The sequence below is a fragment of the Macrobrachium nipponense genome, chromosome 17 (assembly GCF_015104395.2).
Source record: "Macrobrachium nipponense isolate FS-2020 chromosome 17, ASM1510439v2, whole genome shotgun sequence".
In the NCBI taxonomy this organism is placed as follows: domain Eukaryota; kingdom Metazoa; phylum Arthropoda; class Malacostraca; order Decapoda; family Palaemonidae; genus Macrobrachium; species Macrobrachium nipponense.
In genome coordinates, this window is record NC_087210.1 from 6454215 (window position 1) to 6461714 (window position 7500).

General features: G+C 37.0%; 1 protein-coding gene across 1 annotated transcript in view; it reads right to left on the reverse strand.

Moving 5' to 3' along the window:
* Positions 1–7500, reverse strand: part of LOC135196484 (roundabout homolog 1-like) — a 695873-nt gene that overhangs the window by 132866 nt on the left and 555507 nt on the right.

Sequence of the window (7500 nt, forward strand, 5' to 3'; positions counted from 1 at the left end):
CCTACATGAAAAATAATGACATAATAATAATATTGCAGATTTAGATAATGACAACGCAAAAGATAAATATGAATATGGAGTAAAAAATGTAAAATCTATTAAAGAAATAATAAAATTTTGAGAAAAACATAATATAGCAATAATACTTACAATATTAACGAAAATAATAATGGATTCGGTATTTCCTGATCAAACTTGGTACCCCCCAAACCCCCGATCCCCTCGGGAGACTTTTCTGGATCCGCTAGTCCTCACAGAAGACATATTTCCTTCCGCTTCGTTCTAGAGCAACCTTCGAGGGCCTATACTTATCACACAAATCTACGGAAATTCTTTCCATTTCTCGAGAAAACAGACCTCTGATGTTTCCTACGTGATTCTGTTCCATTAAATATATGAAAATCTCCCTTCACTTCTCCACCTTTTCCTTCTCATTCCTTCAGGTACGTTTACAGAAGATATTCTAAACAATATCTTATTTTCTCTTTCACTGCCATCGAATCGTTCATCTTTTCACTTTCTCTCTCTCTCTCTCTCTCTCTCTCTCTCTCTCTCTCTCTCTCTCTCTCTCTCCTACCCCTACAAGCTTCTCTCTCTCCCTCCCATTCTCTTCTTCCTCTCTCTCTCTCTCCTGTCTCTTACCGTTCTCTCCTCTTCTTTGTACTCTCTCTCTCTCTCTCTCTCTCTCTCTCTCTCTCTCTCCTGTCTCTTTCCTCTCTCTCTCTCTCTCTCTCTCTCTCTCTCTCTCTCTCTCCTATTCTCTTCTGCCTCTCTATCCTGCCCCTTTCCATTCTCTCCTCTTCTTCGTCCTCCCTCTCTCTCCAATTCCCTTCTTCTCTCTCGCTCTACTGCTCCTGCCCCTTCTCTCTCTCTTCTCTCTCTCTCATTCTCTTCTTCCTCTCTCTCTCTCTCTCTCTCTCTCTCTCTCTCTCTCTCTCTCTCTCTCCTGCTCGCCCTCTTTCCCCTGTATGCGGACTTGATCATCGTTTAAATCTTTTAATTCTCCAACCGTGTCTATCTCCCTCCTTTCTTAAACCTGTCTTAATACGCTGTTTCTTCTCTCTTTCCGGTGTTTCTTTATTATCACCCTTTTTATTGACGTGTGGCGAACAGTCGAAGAATATAATAACATCTCACTATGGAGATGAAGTTCGACCTGGGTGACTTTGTTGGTGTTAATAAAAATTTGAAAAATTGGCCGCTTTATTCGCTCACCGCACAGGGAGCTATCGTAAAAGTGAGGAGAAGAAGAAGAAGGAGAGAGAGAGACCTTACCTTACAGACCTTACAGTTCGTTCGGGTTGCCCCAGGTCCCTCAGTGTGAGGCACCTCTAATGTCTACCAGAGAGTTGCTAGTACATCTTCCGGTATATTTTGCATCTTCCAATCTTGGATGGTCTGGGATGCAGTTTAGATATTTGTCGAGCTTATTCTTAAACACATCTACGCTCACTCCTGATATATTCCTCAGATGAGCTGGCAACGCATTGAATAGACGCTGCATTATCGATGCTGGTGCGTAGTGGATTAATGTCCTGTGTGCTTTCCTTATTTTTCCTGGTATTGTTTTGGGCACTATTAATCTACCTCTGCTTGCTCTTTCTGATATTTTTAGTTCCATGATATTTTCTGTTATTCCTTCTATCTGTTTCCATGCCTGAATTATCATGTAGCGTTCTCTTCTCCTTTCTAGACTATATAATTTTAATGATTGTAGTCTTTCCCAGTAGTCAAGGTCCTTAACTTCTTCTATTCTAGCTGTAAAGGACCTTTGTACACTCTCTATTTGTGCAATATCCTTTTGATAGTGTGGGTACCATATCATATTGCAATATTCAAGTGGACTACGAACATATGTTTTATAAAGCATAATCATGTGTTCAGCTTTTCTTGTTTTGAAGTGCCGTAACAACATTCCCATTTTTGCTTTACATTTTGCCAAAAGAATTGCTATTTGATCATTGCATAACATGTTCCTATTCATCATCACACCAAGGTCTTTAACTGCTTCCTTATTTGTGATTGTCTCATTATTAGGTCCCCTATATGCATATAGCTTTCCTTCTCTGTCTCCATAATTTATTGATTCAAATTTATCAGAGTTAAATACCATCCTATTTTCCTCTGCCCAATCATATACTTTGTTAAGGTCTCTTTGTAGAGCGTTCCTATCTTCATCACAAGTAATTTCTCTACTTATTCTTGTGTCATCAGCGAAACTACTCACTACCGAATCCTTAACATTACTGTCTATGTCTTCAATCATAATAACAAACAGTATTGCAGCTAACACCGTACCTTGTGGCACACCGGATATTACCTTGGTTTCATCCGATTTCTCATCGTTTGCAATAACTATCTGTTTTCTGTTGTGTAAAAATTCTTTTAACCATCTTCCTATTTTATCTACGATATTGTGTTTTCTAATTTTCTTTGCTAATATATTTATGGTCTACTTGTCAAAAGCTTTTGCAAAGTCTAGATAAACCACATCTGTTTCATTTCCGCTTTTCATATTTTTGAATATGTTCTCACGGTGGACTAACAGTTGGGTTTGTTTGTGTCTTTTTCCGGGTAGCGAAACCGTGTTGTCCTATATTAAACAAATTATTTTTTTTATTAAATGTTTCATAATATTTTTCTTCATTACCCTTTCATACACTTTCATAATATGTGATGTTAGGACTCACAGGCCTATAATTACTTGCCTCAAGTCTTGATCCACTTTTGAAAGTAGGGGTGATATATGCTAATTTGTGCTCATCATAAATCTTGCCTGTATCTACACTTTGTCTTAATAATATTGCAAGTGGCTTTGCGATAGAATGAACTACTTTCTTTAACAAAATAGCAGGGATTCCCATCAGGCCCTGCAGCAGCTCCATTTTTAATTTCATTAATTGCCTGCACAATATCAGCTTCATTAATTTCTATGTCAGCTAAATATTCACTATTTTCGTCCCTTACTTCTATATCATTATACTGTTCATTATCTATTCTAGGGGTGAATTCTCTCTTATATCGTTCTGCCAGTATGTTGAAACAAATTTCCTTTTTTTCATTCGTTAATCTCCTTCAATTCTCAGAGGGCCTATTTCTATTCTTCTTTTATTCATCTTCTTCGCATATGAGTATAATAGTTTGGGGTTTTGCTTGATATTTAATAGGGTTTTTTCTTCCAATTCCCGTTTTTCATTTTCTTTTGATTGTATAATCTTTTGTTCTGCATTTTCTATCTTACTTTTTAGTTCTATAACTTTCCTTGCATTTTTTTCTTTTGCAAGACCTTTTTTCACTTTCTGATTTTCTGGAACAAGATCCTTCTGTCTCTTGGTATGCATGAATGATGTTTACTTTTCTTCTTCGGTATATATTTATCCACTATTTTCTCTAATATTTTATATAATATCTCCGTATTTACCCATATTATGTCATCGCTTACGAAAATGTTATCCCAAACTTTGTTTAATTCTTCATTTATTTCTGACCATTTTATATTTTACTGTAGGAAGTTGTATTTTCCATATCCTTCCCACTTTTTCATTCTTGCTTATCTCTGTTTTCACTTGCTTTGGAATGAAACTGTTAACTTATATGACATTATGGTCTGAAATACTCGCATTATAAACTATTATTTCTTTAACATAATTCACCTCGTTCACAAATACTAGGTCTAAAGTATTTTCCTTTCTTGTTGGCAGGTGATTTATTTGTTGAATGTTTGATAATTCTAGTAGCATATCTAATAGCTTTTCGAATTGCCTCTTATCTTCTGCACTACTATTACTCTCTTTTTTATATGTATAAGTACATCCACAATCTCCTATTCGTTCTTTCCATTCTACGAAAGGAAAGTTGAAGTCACCAGAATAGGAGAATAGTCCAGTCCTTGTGATTTCTACATATATCATCCAACCTTTTTCCAATTATTAAGTCAAACTCTTTAGTATTAGGAGGTCTATATATTACTATGTTCATTAATTTTTCAGATTCAAATTCTACCGCTATTAGTTCACATTCTGAGTTACTATATTTCTCATATATTTTTCCTTGTTTTTTGTCTTTCCCATATATTGCGGTTCCCCCTTGATTCCTATTTTTTCTATCTGATCTATAAGTTTGGAACCCTTTTATTTGATCATCATTCCAGTCTCTTGGGAATACCAGGTTTCACTTATATTCATTATATCTATTTTCTTTTCAATTTGGGGTTAGTTCTTCTAAAGTACTCTATTTTTCTTTTTGAGTTACTCGTAACTAAACCCTGCGCATTCATCACTATGATGGTTTGCGTGTTTTCTCCTTCATTTAATATTGGTAGTAATAAGGATTTCCCATGTCTCTTTCCTGTTCTGGTATGTTGTTCTTTTTTTCATTTCCAGAAATTCTGACATTAAAAAATCCAACTTTTCCATAATATTTGATCTTCCTTCATCATAATTATTCATTTTGTGGTCTGAATCTGCAATTTTCGTCTCCCGTTTCTGCAATATCCTCTTGCATAATAAATACAGTTATTATCCCTTGAGTAGAATTTTGGAGCTGATGCATTGAAATTTTTTGTTTTTGCTGACATCTCCGCATATCTCATTGGTGGTTTGCTTTTCTCTTTTACCTGATATTCTTGATTTCTCTCTTTATTTGTTTCTTTCTTATTTTGGATATTATTACTTGGTTGGTTATTTATTTGATTATGATTCATGGCTACAGGGTGCATATATTGCATTTTTTGTCGAACTTACATCCTTTTCCTTCTTTTAGGTTTTTGCATATTTTTGGATGCAGATCTCTGCAATCATCCCCATATCCATCTAGGTATGCACATTTACCATATATTTCATAGTTGTGACATGAAGAGAGAGAGAGAGAGAGAGAGAGAGAGAGAGAGAGAGAGAGAAAGAAGAGAGAAGAAGAAGAAGAAGAAGAGAGAGAGAGAGAGAGAGAGAGAGAGAGAGAGAGAAGAGAGAGAGAGAGAGAGAGAAGGAGAGAGAGAGAGAGAGAGGGACGAAGAAGAAGAGAATGAGAGAGAGAGAGAGAGAGAGAGAGAGAGAGAAAGATAGAGGACGAAGAAGAAGAGAATGGGAAGAAGAGAGAGAGAGAGAAAGATAGAGGACGAAGAAGATGAGAATGGGAAGAGAGAGAGAGAGAGAGAGAGCAGACGAAGAAGAAATGGGAAGAAGAGAGAGAAGAGAGAAGGGACGAAGAAGTAGAGAATGGGAAGAAGAAGAAGATGAGAGAGAGAGAGAGAGAGAGACGAAGAGAGAGAGAGAGTACGAAGAGAGACGAAGAGAGAAGAAGAGAGAGAGAGATGAGACGAGATGAGAGGCAAGAAGAAGAGAGAGAGAGAGAGATACGAGAGAAGAAGAGAGAAATGAAGACGAGAGAGAGAGCAAGAAGGACGAAGAATAGAATGAGAGAGAGAGAGAGAGAGAAAGATAGAGGACGAAGAAGAAGAGAATGGGAAGAAGAGAGAGAGAGAAGATGAAGAAGAAGAGAATGGGAAGACGAGAGAGAGAGAAGACGAAGAAGTAGAGAATGAGAAGAAAGAAGAGAAGAAGAGAGAGAGAGAGAGCAGAGAGAGAGAGAGTACGAAGAAGAGAAGATGAGGAGAAAAGATGAGATGAAGAGAAGAAGTAAGAAGAAGATAGACGGAGAGAGAGGAGAGAGAGAGAGCGAGAGGGAAGATGAGAGAGACGAGGACGAAAAGAAAGAGAATGAGAGAGAGATGAGAGAGAGGAGAAGAGAGAGAGAGAAAGATAGAGGACGAAGAAGAGAATGAGAGAGAGAGAGAGAGAGAGAGAGAGAGAAAGATAGAGGACGAAGAAGAAGAGAATGGGAAGAAGAGAGAGAGAGAGAAGACGAAGAAGAAGAGAATGGGAAGAAGAGAGAGAGAGAAGACGAAGAAGTAGAGAATGGGAAAAGAAGAAGAAGAAGAAGAAGAGAGGAGAGAGAGAGAGAGAGAGAGAGGAGAGAGAGAGAGTGAGTGAGTGAAGAGAGAGAGAGAGAAGAGAGAGAAGTGGTTGCGTTAAAGTTGATGTTCTCTTCAGCGTCGACAGCATTAGCTCTTGTTGTCCTTTGTCCAGCAAAGCATTCTTCATTTTGAAGTAGGCGCTTGACTTCTTTTTTTTTTACACTTTGTCTTTCTTCTTTGAAGTTTAAAGTGACACACGAGAGAGAGAGAGAGAGAGAGAGAGAGAGAGAGAGAGAGAGAGAGAGAGAGAGAGAGAGAGATTTAATTTCACAGATAACACAGTCTGCCAAATCGTTATGCTTCTAAAATATTCGAATTTCGAAAGGTTTACGGTCAAGTCGTACTGAAGGCACCTTGAAAATAGAAATTGAAAACTGGCAAGGGAACCGATACCTCTTATAGCACACACACACACAACACACACACACACACACACACACAAACACACACATATATATATATATATATATATATATAGATATATATATATATATATATATATATATATATATCGAAATATTTACAGAGGTATTGCAAAACCATTTACTATATTGGACAACTGCGGCTCATAAGGACAAGGGTATGTAAAGTGTAACGACCCACCTATCTATCTATTTAAAATATATATATATATATATATATATATATATATATATATATATATATATATATGTGTGTGTGTGTGTGTGTGTGTGTGTGTGTGTGTATATAATATATATATAAGTCATATCACATTTCCGTGATTCATATACATATATCGAGCTACTATGTCTTTTAATATCTAATTCGCTCTACCTCGGAATAATATATTTTCATATATGCTTAACCGAAGGGGAATTTTTTTCATCGATAATAGACTTGCCTGGACCGGGGCGCGGGAAGTCTATTATCGAGAAAAAAATTCCCTTTCGGTTAAGCATATATGACAATATATTAATTCCGAGGTAGACCGAATTAGATATTAAAGGACATTGTAGCTCGATATATATATATATATATATATATATATATATATATATATATATATATATATATATATATATATATATATATTGTAACTTCGTGAGCTATAAATTCTGGAAACATACTGGGGTGGTCGGGAAAGTGAAACTCTCTCTCTCTCTCTCTCTCTCTCTCTCTCTCTCTCTCCTCCTTCTCCTCCTCTTTCTCTCTCACTAAAACGAACACATTTGCTTATTGGCTAAAACTTTTGACCAGTAAATCGGTAATACTTATGGGACGAGTAAGGATCTTGCAGCGTCCCTTCGGCCCCTAGCTGCACCATCTCATTCATTTCACTATACCTCCTTTCATATTCTCGAGCTTCCATCTTACTATCCTCAAACACCTCTTGGCAATGTTTTCATAATTCTACTGCGAGGTGTTCTCATGTTACCCCTTCGAAACCTGAATGACCTGACCTCATCATAGGTAGGTCCCAGGGTTCGGCCTTTTGTTGTTTGAGATTTAGCTGGCCTTTTGCCAGCACGGGCTCTTGCTCATAGAGCAGCCCTCGGCCTGGAATTCTA